Source organism: Ovis canadensis, chromosome 1 (genome assembly GCF_042477335.2).
Source record: "Ovis canadensis isolate MfBH-ARS-UI-01 breed Bighorn chromosome 1, ARS-UI_OviCan_v2, whole genome shotgun sequence".
NCBI lineage: Eukaryota > Metazoa > Chordata > Mammalia > Artiodactyla > Bovidae > Ovis > Ovis canadensis.
In genome coordinates, this window is record NC_091245.1 from 117,525,615 (window position 1) to 117,541,285 (window position 15,671).

The window sequence follows — 15,671 nt, forward strand, 5'->3', positions numbered from 1 at the left end:
CACCTGACCTGCCTCTTCAGAAATCTGTATACAGGTCAGGAAGCAACAGTTAGAACTGGACATGGAACAACAGACTGGTTCCAAATAGGAAAAGGAGTACATAAAGGCTGTATATTGCCTTGCTTATTTAACTTATATGCAGAGTACATCATGAGAAACGCTGGGCTGGATGAAGTTCAAGCTAGAATCAAGATTGCTGGGAGAAATATAAATAACCTCACATATGAAGATGACACCCTCTTTATGGCAGAAAGTGAAGAAGAACTAAAAAAGGAAAGTGAAAGTGAAAAAGGAGAGTGAATAAGTTAGCTTAAAGCTTAACATTCAGAAAACTAAGATCATGGCATCCAGTTCCATCACTTCATGGCAAATAGATGGGGAAACAGTGGAAATAGTAGCTGACTTTATTTTGGGGGGCTCCAAAATCACTGCAGATGGTGAATGCAGCCATGAAATTAAAATATGCTTATCCCTTGGAAGGAAAGTTATGACCAAACTAAACAGCATATTAAAAAGCAGAGATGTTGCTTTGCCAAAAAAGTCAATCTAGTCAAGGCTACGGTTTTTCCAGTAGTCATATATGGATGTAAGGGTTGGACTGTAAAGAAAACTGAGCACAGAAGAATTGAAGCTTTTGAACTGTGGTGTTGGGGAAGACGCTTGAGAGTCCCTTGGACTGCAAGGAGATCCAACCAGTCCATCCTAAAAGAGATCCGTCCTGAATATTCATTGGAAGGACTGATGCTGAAGCTGAAACTGCAATACTTGGGCCACCTGATACAAAGAACCTACTCATTTGAAAAGATCCTGATGCTGGGAAAGATTGAAGGCAGGAGAAGGGGACAACAGAATATGAGGTGGTTGGATGGCATCACCAACTCAATGGAGATGAGTTTGAATAAACTCTGGGAGTTGGTGATGGACAGGGAGGCCTGGCGTGCTGCAGTCCATGGGGCCACAAAGGGTTGGACAAGACTGAGTAACTGAACTGAACTGAACTGAAGCAACTTAGCATGCATGGATGCATATGTAATCCTGTTAAGAGGAGATCATACTTGATTAGGGTGGGCCTAAATCCAACCTCTGATGTTCTAAATCCAATGAGGACATAGATGCACCTAGAGTGAAGATGGCCATGTGACAGGGTGGGCAGAATTTGGAATGATGGAGCTACAAGCCAAAGGATACCAAGGATTGCCAGCAACCTCCAAAAATTGGGAAGACTCAAAGAAGTTTTTTCCCTGGATTCTTCAGAAGGAGGATAGCCTCAGTAATACCTTGATTTTGAACTTCTAACCTCTAGAACTAAGAGAATAAATTTCTGCTCTTTTAAGTCACCTGGTTTGTGGTAATTTGGTATGGAAATTACTACAAAGGTTTAAATAATTTGCTCTCTATAACATAACTGGAAGCAGTGGGACCTACAAGAAAACATTTCATTTAACTTGTGCATTGGAGCAACTTCAATATAACCCAGGTACAGGGAGTTGAACAGTTGCTCCAAATTCTTCATTTATTCTACAAGTTTTGTAAGTATTGATGCACTCCAAGAGAAGAGCTTTCATGGAGCTCCCAATCTATTTTGTGGTTCCTGAAAAGCAGCTTAGGATATCATTATCCTTTACTCTCTTTTCTTTAATATCCCTAGAAAAGTTTTTTTTTTCCCCCTAGTTAATAGATATCTACTTTAGCTCTTATTTTGATTCAGTGGTTTACAATGATTACTCCCATCTTTTGGCCTAAAATGCTCCTACTAAGAAGTAAGCTGTCCAAAAATAAATAAATAAATAAAATTAAAAAAAAAAAAAAAGAAGAAGTAAGCTGTCAGTCTTATTGTTGAAAGTAATGTGTGAGGGAGTTCCCTGGCAGTCCAGTGGTTAGGACTCAGGATTTTCACTGCCAAGGAACTGAGTTCAATAGTCCAATCCCTGGTGGGGGAACTAAAATCCCACAAGCCATGAGGTGCAGCCAAAAAAAAAGTAATGTATGTATTTCTCTGACAGTTCTTAGATATCCTTTTTCATCAGTTTTCAGTAGTTATATATACTATCATGTGCCTCGATAAAGTTTTCTTTTAATTTATCATGCTTGGAGTTCACAAGTATTCTTAAATTTTTGGTGTGATGTCTTACATGGCTTTAGAAAGTTTCAGCCCATTTCTTTTCTTTCTTCTTTTCTTCTTTTTTTAATAGGTAAGAACTGGGTTTGTTTACAGAAGTACACATTTCATATCTTTTTGCCTTTTCATACTGTTCATGGGGTTCTCAAGGCAAGAATGCTAAAGTGGTTTGTCGTTCCCTTCTCCAGTGGACCATGTTTTGTCAGAACTCTCCACCATGACCCTTCGGTCTTGGGTGGCCCTACACAGCATGGGTCATAGTTTCATTGAGTTAGACAGGTCTGTAGTCCGTGTGATCAGTTTGGTTAGTTTTCTGTGATTGTGGTTTCCATTCTGTCTGCCCTCTGATAGATTTCAATGGATGTGAGTTTGAGCAAACTTCAGGTGATGGTAAAGAACAGGGGAGTGTGGTATGCCGCAGTCTATGGAGTTGCAGAAAGTCAGACATGATTGAGTGACTAAACAACAGCATTAACACACATTTCATGGACATCATGTGGTCCATCTCAAAAGATAAGAACAGCCTTAGGAGAAACACACTTCACAATAGAGTGTGGCCCATCTCAGAAGACTAGAGACCCTAAAATATAGGGTGGTTGGTTTTCATGGGCTGGGTAATTTCATAGGCTAACGAATAGGTAGATTATTCCAACTGTTTTGGGGAAGGGGCAGAGATTTCCAGGAACTCGGCCACCACCCTCTGAGCTTTTATGGTTGGTCTCAGAACTGTTGTGGCACTGGTAGGTGTGTCATTTAGCATGTTAATGCATTGTGATGAGAGTATAATGAAGCCCATTTCATTTCAAACACTGCTTTTGACCTACTGTATCTCTCTTCTCCTTTTATAACTCCAATTACAGGTATATTAAGCCTGCCACTATGTCACATTTATACCATAGGATCTTTCCTGTAATATCCATCTTTCTTCTTTCTATGCTTCAGTCTACTGACATCTCCGGGGTTACAATCCTTTCTTCAGCTACATCTATTTCACTGGTAAACTTGTGAATTGCACTGCAAATTTTAGTTATTAGGCTGCTCAATTCTAAGATTTCTTTTTGGTTATAGATTACAATTCTCTACTAAATTTCTCCATATTTTTTTAATATTTCTTGAACATATAAATCATACATTTTAAAGTCTACATGCAATAACTCTAATATCTGAACCTCTTCTGTGGGTCTGATATATATCTATTTTTTCTCTTGGTTTTTGCTTATTTGGCCTTGTTTATCAGTATGCCTGTTATTTTTTTTTGAGGTTAATTTATGCTTTTATTTGCCAGTATAATTAACCACAGTGGCCTGCAGGCTTCTTTGATCTAAAAAAAATACATTTTATATCACAATCCAACAAACACACACACATATATAATATGTATACATACATAAAAGTGAAACCAAAGTTTTGCCAAAAGTATCTACCCTGAGTGTTAAATTTCTGGTGGGAGATCTTTTTCTTTTTTTTAAAGCAGTTTTAGGTTTATAATAAAACTTGACGGGAATGTACAGAATTCCCCATATTTTTAAAAAATAATGATTAATGTGTATGAAAAATTGTAGAGGTAATATGAGACTCAGACTGGTGTCAGATATTTCTGGAAAGGATGTGTTTTCACTTCTGAGAGGCAGATAGACAGAGTCAAATCAATTTAACCCAATCTGTAATTGTGCTAATCAGAATCTGGATTTCAGGTTTTGTGAGGGCTCTTCTAGGTTTTGGATCACCTCTTTTCTGATATAGCACAGAGGCACATACCGTACTCCTTCCCTCTTAGCGGGCCTGAGCTATAATTTTTAAATCTTCCCAACACTGTGAGACTATTCATTCAGTTTCTCAGTCTCTTGATAGCCACTTAAAAATCAGCGAATAACCTGAAAGGCAAAACAAAGCCGAAAGCTAAGCTTACCTCTCAGAACTTTCCTTGTCTCCTGGATCCTAGGGTCTTCGGTCTTTGCTCAGTAATTTTCAAATACCTTCAAACAGATTTTTTTAATTTAACCCTTTCCAGTTGTTATTGTCAGGAGTATTTGTCAGATACAGGCTAGTCAGGACTGCTTGCTTTTTGTAGCCTTGGAGAACTGAGTTGCTGCTGCTGCTGCTGCTGCTGCTGCTGCTAAGTCACTTCAGTCGTGTCCGACTCTGTGCAACCCCATAGACGGCAGCCCACCAAGCTCTCCCATCCCGGGGATTCTCCAGGCAAGAACACTGGAGTGGGTTGCCATTTCCTTCTCCAGTGCATGAAAGTGAAAAGTCAAAGTGAAGTTGTTCAGTCGTGCCCGACTCTTAGAGACCCCATGGACTGCAGCCTAGATGGGTCTTATTCTATAGTGAAAAAAAACAGATTTCAGTTCTTATGTTCTTAAATAAGCCTCCATTAAAGAGAGTGAGCCTCTCCTTACTTGTGTAGGTTGTTAAAGGTATCACCTTTGCCTGTGAGAAAGCAAGGTGTTATGGATACAGGTATAACAGCTCTCATCTATCCTTCACTCTTGATTTGTCCAGACAGGAAGACTAAATCTAGCAGAACTGTGAATTAGTGTCCCCTCTCTATTCTCTGTCCTATTTGATAAGTAATACCTTGCTTTCAGTTACCTCACAATTTGGGAAAATGTCAGATAAAACAACCCTTTAATACCAACTAATGTAAGTAGTTAATATTGATCTGAGAAAGATATTGCTATTAACTTATATATTTAATATCAACTTTATAAAATGTGATGCAATGAAGAGAAACATAAAAATTTCCATCATATCATATCATTACTTAGTCTATTTAACTATTTTATGCTGCCTTGAAATTTGTCAAAATCCAAAGTGCTAATTCAGGAATGTAAAGTTCACTGATTTCAATTTATTTTTATCTACATATAAATATAAAGAGAAGTTTTGGACAGTTCATTGTATAATTGAATGCTACTACTTTTGAATTTAAAATCTCCTGATACAACACTTTCAAGGAAGATACCTTTGAATAGAATTTTGGAGCTAGAAAGGATCTTAGGTGTCTTTGTAGTCAAACTCTTTTCTGAAATATAAATCCCTCCCTTCAAAAATAATTGCCTGAAAACATTTCAACTTTGTATATAATGACAAAGCTTCAACGTAATATTAATTAGAAAAAAATAAACAAGGACAGAAGAAAAAACCCTGTGGTTGAACTCTCTCCTTTCTTCCCTCTTTCCTAGATCTGAGGAGATGTCTCTTAGTGCTAGCCATCCAGGAACTGCAGCTCCCCTCAGGGCACTCACAGTCCACTAGCAGATACTCACCCATAAACAAAGGGTTATGTGAAGAGCATACAAGGGTCCCAGGAGAATTAATAATTAATTTTGCGTGAGGAAATCAGAAAGGAATTTGAGCTGGGTTTAGCCAATGAAAAGAGACAGAAAGATACTTCAGGGAGAGCACCTACTGTTTTCTAGAATTATTTTTGACACACTTGGGAAGCAGAAGTTCAGTGTAGAAGCAACGGTAGGAAATAGGGCTATAGATATAACATGGGAATAGATTTTGAAAGTCCTAATCTGCTATGCAAAGGAATTTGAACATTATCAAAATGCAACGCTTCTAAAAAACCAGTATGGTTTTCAAGGAAGTCATTCAGGATCTAAGCCATTTCTAGATTCCTTTTCAACCATCTGTAGCAACACCTTTCATTCTCATGGTCTAAAGATGGCAATTTTACTTCCAGGTATTACCTCCGTGTTCAAGCAACAAATAAGAAAGGGAAAAAGGCATGAGTATGCTAAATTGTCCAGTGTTACTGCCAAAAGCTTTCTCAGAAGCTCAGACCACTAAGTTTCTTTTATCCCATTGCCCAGAATTATGACACTTGACCACGCCTAAATGCAAAGGAGGCCTGGGAGATTTAGTTATTTGCTAGGTACTTGGCTGTCAAAATAAACTGTGATTTATAGGAAAGAATATTTGTTGGGACATACAGCTAGCTGAGTCTGCCAGACACATTTCCCTTTTTTTAAAAAAAAAATTTATTGAAGTATAGTTGATTTACAATGCTGCGCTAATTTCTGTTCTACAGCAAAATGATGCTGTTATACATGTATATTCTCTTTCATATTCTTTTCTATTATGGTTTATCACAGGATGTTGAATATAATTCCCTGTGCTACACAATAGGACCTTATTGTTTATCCACACATTTTGCTTTTAAATATAAAAAGGTAGAATGTTTTCTTATGGGTCATAATTTCTACTGATTTTTTTTTTAATTTTAAAATCTTTAATTCTTACATGCGTTCCCAAACATGACCCCCCCTCCCACCTCCCTCCAGTGTCGTCTCTCAACATCTATTAAAGGGATTGGTTCCAGGACCCTTGTATATACCAAAATCCACAGGTGCTCAAGTCCCTTATATAAAACAGCACAGTATTTACATATAACCTAGGTACACCCTCCTATAGAGGTGTACCTTTAAATCACCTCTAGATAACTTATAATACTGAACACAATGTAAATAGTTGTAAAAATACAATGTAAATGGTTGCTGACATGCAGTGAATTCAAGTTTTTGAATTCACTTTTTGAAGTGATGGATTTTTTTTTTTTTTGGAATATTTGTATCTGTCATTGTTTGAATGCAGGGATGTAGAATTTGTGAATAAACAGGCTGACTGTGCCAGGACACTAAAAATAGAGGAAAGGAGGCAGGGAGATTCTAAAGGAGGAAGGCCACCTGAGAATAGGAATCTAACTTTTCTCCAGGGACAAGCGAATTTCTAACCTGTTCCTTTTTCCCCTTCTAGCTGCTCACTTTTGTGGAATAAAAGAAGTGCTTAGGGTTCCAAGAAAATACTGATTCAAAGAGGCTGGACTTGAGAACACAGCAGCCTGGATTTGTGTTGCTGGAGCAAACAGAGATAGGCTGAATTTTACCTATTAACTCATTAGAAAGAAATGGAAGATACTCGAAGTTAACAAGGACAATCAAACTCTCCATCTTGATTCTTAATTCCAAAAATGTTACCAATTTTTTCATCAATCCCTTTGCAATGTGACTTTGCAACTACTATCGTCAAGAAATGGTGTTGGTAGTGCCAATTTCCCAACTGTAAAATGTGGGCTGATCTTGGGGCATGATTTGGTCAAGGGAATGCTGTAGAGGTGTGTCAGGTCTCAAAAGACTGTGTCCTTTCACTTTCTCTCTTTGAACCCTCAGTTTGGTTCAGTTGCTCAGTCATCTCTGACTCTTTGCGAACCCATGAACTGCAGCACGCCAGGCTTCCCTGTCCATTCACTGTCTCTCGGAGCTTACTCAAACTCATGTCCATTAAGTCAATGATGCCATCCAACCACCTCATTCTCTGTCGTCCCCTTCTCCTCCTGCCTTCAATCTTTCCCAGCATCAGGTTCTCTTCCAATGAGTTGACTCTTCTCCTCAGGTGGCCAAAGTATTGGAGCTCAGCATCAGTCTTTCCAATGACTATTCGGAGTTGATTTCCTTTAAGACTGACTCATTTGATTTTCTTGCAGTCCAAGGGACTCTCAAGAGTCTTCTCCAACACCAAAGTTTGAAAACATTAATTTTTTGGTGATCAGCCTTCTTTATGGTCCAACTCTCACAGTTGTACATGACAACTAGAAAAACCATAGATATGCAGTTGTCAGCAAAGTAGTATCTCTGCTTTTTAAAACGCTTTGAACCCTGGAGACCATGTAGTCAAGTCTGAGCTAGACTACTGGATGACAAAAAAGGCAAGATCCAATCATGCTGTTACCCCAGACCATAGCAAACAAGCCATCAGACATTCGAGAGAAGCTATTGTAGACAAGGCAGGTCCCCACCAATCTTCCAACTGTCTTAATAAGTCCAGTTACATCCAGCCAAGCTTGAACCAACTCACCTGTACAGTTGTGAGCAATAAAAAGTGGCTATAATTTGAAGTCACTAAACCTTTAGAGAAGGTTCAGTTCAGTTCAGTCGCTCTGTCATGTCTGACTCTTTGCAACCCCATGGATCACAGCACGCCAGGCCTGCCTGTCCATCACCATCTCCCGGAGTTCACTCAGACTCACGTCCATCGAGTCAGTGGTGCCATCCAGCCATCTCATCCTCTGTCGTCCCTTTCTCCTCCTGCCCCCAATCCCTCCCAGCATCAGAGTCTTTTCCAATGAGTCAACTCTTCACATGAGGTGGCCAAAGTACTGGAGTTTCAGCTTTAGCATCATTCCTTCCAAAGAAATCCCAGGGTTGATCTCCTTCAGAATGGACTGGTTGGATCCCCTTGCAGTCCAAGGGACTCTCAAGAGTCTTCTCCAACACCACAGTTCAAAAGCATCAATTCTTTGGCGCTCAGCCTTCTTCACAGTCCAACTCTCACATCCATACATGACCACAGGAAAAACCATAGCCTTGACTAGACGGACCTTAGTTGGCAAAGTAATGTCTCTGCTTTTGAACATACTATCTAGGTTTGGTGCACAACAATAAATCATTGATATATTGACAATTGGGATTTCCTAAAATAAATAGTCTTCCTTTTGGAGACTTTACAAGTATCTCAGAGGTTTACACTTATATATTATTTATATTGTAAGTAAATTGCTTTAGTCATATCTGAATGGGAATAGTCTCAAGTAAATGATAATTTGATTTGGAGGATAGAAAAGAGAAAATACTGAGGCAGGTCACTAGGTCACTTTCTGGAAGGACTGTGAGATTTAGGAACTATGGAGGAAAGCATGATATTATTAGTGGACTCCAAGGCAGGGAAGGGCTTAAGGAAACTTAGATGGCTCTGGGAGAAACTACAAAAGATTAATAGTAAGAATTAGAAACTTAGTCGTCTACTGAACGCCATACTAAATGCTTAACACTGATTTGACTTCAAGCTAACCACTGTCTTTGAAGTTGTGAAAATGAGGCTTTGTATAACTTATCTCATTTGGCTAAGGTCAGAGAGTGGTGAGTTCCAGAGCCAGAGTCTGCGTGACCTCTAAACACTGGGCTCTGCCTTTCGTTTTGTTTCTGTGGCTAGGACTCCGACGGTAGTTGCTGTGCAACTGAAGTTCTTGTCTGCACTCTGACTGTAGATGATAAATATTTGAGTTGCTATGTCAGAACTTTTTGCTACACTGTCAACCTCAGTTCGCAAAGAGTTCATTCTAGCATCTCCAACACAGATTGTTCTTAAGTCTAGGTCTTAATTCCTCTCCTTCCCCTTTTTTTCATAGATGGAAAAGATAAAGGAATGGGGAAAAAAATAAGAGTGTTGCTTCTGACACTGTTCTCAGCAAGATTATTAGCATAACATATGGAGACATCCACTCATCCAGCCCCCACACACTCTCATCCCTTCCCACACACACATGCACACACCATACACACACTATATACTACTTGCCTTGATTTTGCCATATATGTTCTTTTTCCAAAATAATCAAGCAAATTTTGCCCATCTTCACTCCTTGTAAAGATGCTGCAGTGGATGAGAAGTATATACTTCAGGATGATATACATTGAACCTCAATCTTCTCATCTGTAAAATGGAAGGAATGATAATATTCACTTGAAAGGAGATGCCTTCTTTATCTCAGTTTCACCACTTATTTAATTAGTCAAACCAAAATCCAGATGCGAATTTTGATTCCTTGTCCTCCTCTTCCATCCATATCCCAGCCTCTAGTGAAACTCATTGACTTTACCTTCAAAAAGTATGCTGAATCCAATCATTTTGCACCATGTCCAGTACTACTGTGCTTGTCCAAGGTGCCATCATTTCTGGCCCAACCTACTGTAATACTTTCCTAAACATTCTGTTTCCACTTATCCCACCCCCCACCCTCCGCCCACCACCATTCTCCATACTAAGGCCAATAATGCTTTTGGAACAAAAGTCAGATGCTGCTGTTCCCCCATGCTCTATGCTGAACATGTGTATCCCTCTGAAGTGCATATATTGATACCTAATGGCCAGTGTGGCGCTTCCCTGATGGCTCAACTGGTAAAGAACCTGCCTGCTAATGCAGGAGATGCAAGAAATGTGGGTTCGATCCCTGGATCAAGAAGAGCCTCTGGGGAAGGAAATGGCAACCACTGCAATATTCTTGCCTGGAAAATTCCACGGACAGAGGTTCCTGGTGGGCTGCAGTCCATGGGGTTGCAAAAAGTCAGACAGACTGAGTGAGCATGTACACAGAATGCCCAATGTGATAGTGTTTGGACTTGGAGCCTTTGGAAGGTGCCTGGGTCAGAAGGTGGAACCTCTCATACATGAGATTAGTGCTGTTATAAGAGACAGACCCTGATGCTGGGAAAGACTGAAGACAGGAGGAGAATGGGATGACAGAGGATAAGATGGTTGGACAGCATCACTGACTCAATGGACATGAATTTGAGCAGGCTCTGGGAGTTGGTGATGGACAGGGAAGCCTGGTGTGCTGCAGTCCATGGGATCCAAAAGGGTCGGACAAGACTTGGCGACTGAACTGAACTGAACTGAACTGAACTGAAGAGATGGAGCTCCCTTGCCCTTTCCATTCTCAGACGATACAGCAAGAAGATGGCTGTCTGCGAATCAGAAGCAAGTACTCTCCAGGCACAGAGTCTGCCAGTGCCTTGATCTTGGACTTCCAACTCCAGAATTGTGTGAAATAAATTTCTGTTACTTATAATCTGCCCAGTCTATGGTATTTTGTTACATCAGCCCAAACAGACTAAGATATTCTATTTGAAACCCTTCAACGCTTTTCTGTTTTTAAATGTAAAACTCGCCTACCTTTTTGATCTCAGTTTTGTACCACACTCCCATCTTGCAACTTCGGCTTTAGTTCTCATCTCTCAAACATTCTAAGCATCTTCGTTCCTCAGTTACAACCATCGTGTTGGCTGTTTCTTCTGACTTTACTCACTTGATTTACTCCTTCCCATTCATGTCAGAGCTTAATGCCCCTCCTCATTTCGCCCTCCATGGCCACTGAATCTACAGTAGCTCCCAGGTCACTTTCCACCCCACCTGTTATCATTGCCTGCTGTTTGCTTGTTGCTACATTCATTTACTTATTTCATTAGAATGTAAGTTCCATGTGACCAGGGAGAACCCTCGTCACATGACTGGCATATTTACCAGTGACAAGGGAGTGCCTAGAATATAGTATGTCATCAAAGAGTATTTGTCAAATCAATGTTCAGTGTCACTCCTTTACTTAGCACACTCAAGTGAATCTGAAACCAGCAGTTAGTGTAAAATCCAAAGACTTTATCATGGCCTAAAAGTTTATGGGTTTTCTGGGGTCTGCTTCCCTCTCTGATTCCTCCTCATAAATTTTTCTTTTGTTCATTATGTTCCAGTCTCTCCAGCTTTCTTTCCTTCAAGTTTAGATCCAAGCTCAAGCCCTTTGAAAATGTGTTATTTCCTCCTTCTTGCCCCTCTTCCTCCATTGTTTTTTCCCAGGATCTACCTATAACAGGATTCTTATCCTCAAGTTCAACCTCAAATGTCAGCTTCTGGAAAGCCCTTCTCTGACCACATTATTGATGTTGCCTCCCCAACTTCACATCATGTTACTCTGTTTTATTCAATGTATTTGTAATTCTCTGAGCTTGTATTTTTCTTTATTTGCTTGTTGTTTATCTCTTACACTAGAATGCAAGCTCCATGAAATCAGAGAATCGAGTGTGTCTTGAAAGTGAAAGTCACTTGGTCGTGTCTGACTGTGATCCCATGAACTGTAACTCTACAGGCTCCTCTGTCCACGGAATTCTCCAGGCAGGAATACTGCAGTGGGTTGCTATTCCCTCCTCGAGGGAATCTCCCAACCGAGGGATCGAACCCCAGTCTCGAGCATTGCAGGCAGATTCTTACCATCTGAGCCAGCTAACCACCACTGTATTCTCAGTACCTTGAACAATACGGCAATGTTAGTGTTCCACCAAAGATCCTTAACCTCTTTCTTTTGATTTGCTTCAAAGGCATCTCTTTAGCTCTGATATTGATATTAGATTGACCATCATTTAGTATCCAGTCCTAATGACTATCATGGCTTTCCAAATTGGGAAAGGAGTATGTCAAGGCTGTACATTGTCACCCTGATTATTTAACTTATATGCAGAGTACATTATGAGAAATACCAGGTTTGATGAAACCCAAGCTAAAATCAAGATTGCTGGGAGAAATATAAATAACCTCAGATATGCAGATGACACCACCCTTATGGCAGAAAGTGAAGCAGAACTAAAAAGCCTCTTGATGAAAGTGAAAGAGGAGAGTGAAAAAGCTGGCTTAAAACTCAACATTCAAAAAATGAAGATCATGGCATCTGGTTCCGTTGCTTCATGGCAAATAGATGGGGAAACAATGGAAACAGTGACAGACTTTATTTTCTTGGCCTCCAAAATCACTGAGGACGGTGACTGCAGCCATGAAATTAAAAGACACTTGCTCCTTGGAAGAAAAGCTACGACAAACTTAGACAGCATATTAAAAAGCAGAGACATTACTTTGCTGACAAAGTTCCTTGTAGTGAAAACTATGGTTTTTCCAGTGGTCATGTATGGATGTGAGAGTTGGACCATAAAGAAAACTGAGTGCTGAAGAATCGATGCTTTTGAACTGTGGTGTTGGAGAAGACTCTTGAGAGTCCCGTGGACTGCAAGGCAATCAAACCAGCCAATCCTAAAGGAAATCAGTCCGGAATATTCATTGGAAGGACTGATGTTAAAGCTGAAGTTCCAGTACTTTGGCCCCCTGATGTGAAGAACTGAGTCATTGGAAAAGACCTTGATGCTGGGAAAAATTGAAGGTGGGAGGAGAAGGGGATGACAGAGGATGAGATGGTTGTGTGGCATCACCAACTCAATGGACATGAGTTTGAGCAAATTCTGGGAGTTGATGATGGACAGGGACGCCTTACATGCTGCAGTCCATGGGTTCGCAAAGAGTCGGATACTACTGAGCAACTGAACTGAACTAAATGTAACACCATGTGGTAGTGAAGTTATTTTGCTGACTATGCCAGGGGACCCATGTCTTTGACATCATTTTGTTTTCTCGGAAAAGAACCAGGATCCTTGCACATTCCTCTTGCACTGCACTCTCCATCCCTTAGTGGAGGGGAGACTTTGTGCCAATGGACTTCTAAAGAAGTTTGAAAGACAATCCTTAGAATAAACAAAATCCTGATGTAGGAGAGGTAAAGATGGTAACATGACTTTGTAGACATTAGAATAAGCACAGATTGAGAACTACTTTGCTAGTTAGCCAAATTTTGGTAATGACTCATGTAATGTCCTTAAAGCATGATTCAGTGGACTTATTATTCTGAAGAAATACAGCATGATTATTCATCACTCATTCTTTCAACACATATTTAATAAATATCTATTAGAATTAAAGCACTGCTGAGGCATGGAAGGTACAAAAAAGCATTATCCTCCCTCACCACAACCCATAGGGTATATAAATTTCACATGCAAATTTTTCCTCAGAATCTACTTTAAAAAGTTTTTTTTAAACTGCAAATAGAAGATCCTAATTTCCATCCTGCTTCGCCTTTGGTAGTATCACCTGTTAACTTCCTTGGTCCTCTGTGAAGTATTAAAAATAAGGGAACTTTTAAATACATACTTTGTCCTGTAATTTAACTTCTAGGAAACTTGGTTTCTTCATCTGCAAAAAGGAGATTATAACCTTACAAGGATGTTCTTAAAATTAAGTGTCAAATTGTTAAAATTAAGTGGTAATGTGCTGAAGCTCAATCTCTATTTAACAATTTCTATCTATAGATATTATTATTATTCTGTTGGTGCCACTGCATTCTTCTCACCCAGGCTTGAAAACATTTTCTTTAAAATAAAATCACAAAACCACATAAAATCAATTATTAAGTTCTATTGGTTCTTTCTCGAAAATGTTCCTCATAATTGTCCTTTCCTTCCCATTTCTACTGCTACTTTCTTAATTCCCCTTCCTTATTTCATTGTCTCAGATTTTGTGTTGGGGAAGCAGATAATTTTTCTTAAGACATATTTTTTTGTCCCCCTCCTTTTTTTTTTTTTTTCAAATTGTTTAACTGAAGGATAATTGCTTTACAGAACACTGTGGTTTTCTGTCATACATCAACAAGAATCAGCCAAAGGTACTCCCATGTCCCCTCCCTCAGAGACCTCTATCCCATCTCCTTCCCCACCCCATCTTTCAGCCTGTCACAGAGCCCCTGTTTGAGTTCCCTGAGTCATACAGCAAATTCCTACTGGCTACCTATTTTACATAAGGTATTATAATTTTCTATTTTACTCTCTCCATACATCTTTTTCCTTCCCCATTTCCATAGGTCTGTTCTTTATGTCTGTTTTTCCATTGCTTCTCTGAAAATAAATATCTGTTCCCCCTTTTAAGACAACTTTTCTCAGTGGCTCCCTCTGTCTGTGTTAGTCACTCGGTCCTGTCCAACTCTGGACTGTATCCCACCAGATTCCTCTCTCTGTCCATGGATTTCTCCAGGCAAGAACACTGGAGTGGGTTGCCATTCCGTTCTTCAGGAATCTTCCTGACCCAGGGATCGAAATTGCATCTCCTGCATTGCCGGCAGATTCTTTACCACTGTGCCACCGAGGAAACCTATCAGGGACTCCCTCGGGCTGCTGCTGCTAAGTTGCTTCAGTTGTGTCCGACTCTGTGCAACTCCATAGACAGCAGCTCACCAGACGCCCCCGTCCCTGGGATTCTCCAGGCAAGAACACTGGAGTGGGTTGCCATTTCCTTCTCCAATGCATGAAAGTGAAAAGTGAAAGTGAAGTTGCTCAGTCATGTCCGACTCTTAGCGACCCTGTGGACTGTGGACTGTAGCCTACCAGGCGCCTCTGTCCTAGGGATTTTCCAGGCAAGAGCACTGGAGTGGGTTGCCATTGCCTTCTCCGCAGGGACTCCCTAATATACACCAGATAAAACACAATAGCTGCTGCTCAGAGTCCTCACAATTATACTTTTCTAATCATTTCCATTGAACCTGAAGAACCCTGTGCTTCTATCACATTCATTCACACTATCTCCTGGATCCATCAGTCGTGTCTGACTCTCTGTGACCCCATGGACCATGGAATTCTCCAGGCCAGAATACTGGAGTGGGTAGCTGTTCCCTTCTCCAGGAGATTTTCCCAACCCAGGGATCGAACCCAGGTCTCCCGTGTTGCAGGCAGATTCTTTACCGTCTGAGCCACCAGGGAAGCCCAAGAATATTGGAGTGGGTAGCCTATCCCTTCTCCAGGGGATTTTCCTGGCCCAGGAATCGAACCGGGATCTCCTGCATTGCAGGCGGATTCTTTACCAACTGAGCTATCAGGGAAGCCCTCATCCCTCAGAGCCACCTCAAAATCTTTTAATCATTCTAATGGAATTATCCCCTTATCTCACTCTTTATGGATATCTAAGGTGTAGCATCCCTTCTATAGCATTTATTTTGTATTAAAGTGTATTTTGGCAACACCATAGTGTTGGCAACACTAAAAAAGCATAGGTTTTCAGGCCAAACAATTGTGGTGATTAAATTAATAATGTACCTTGAATATACCTAATCCTTGTAAAGTACTTAATA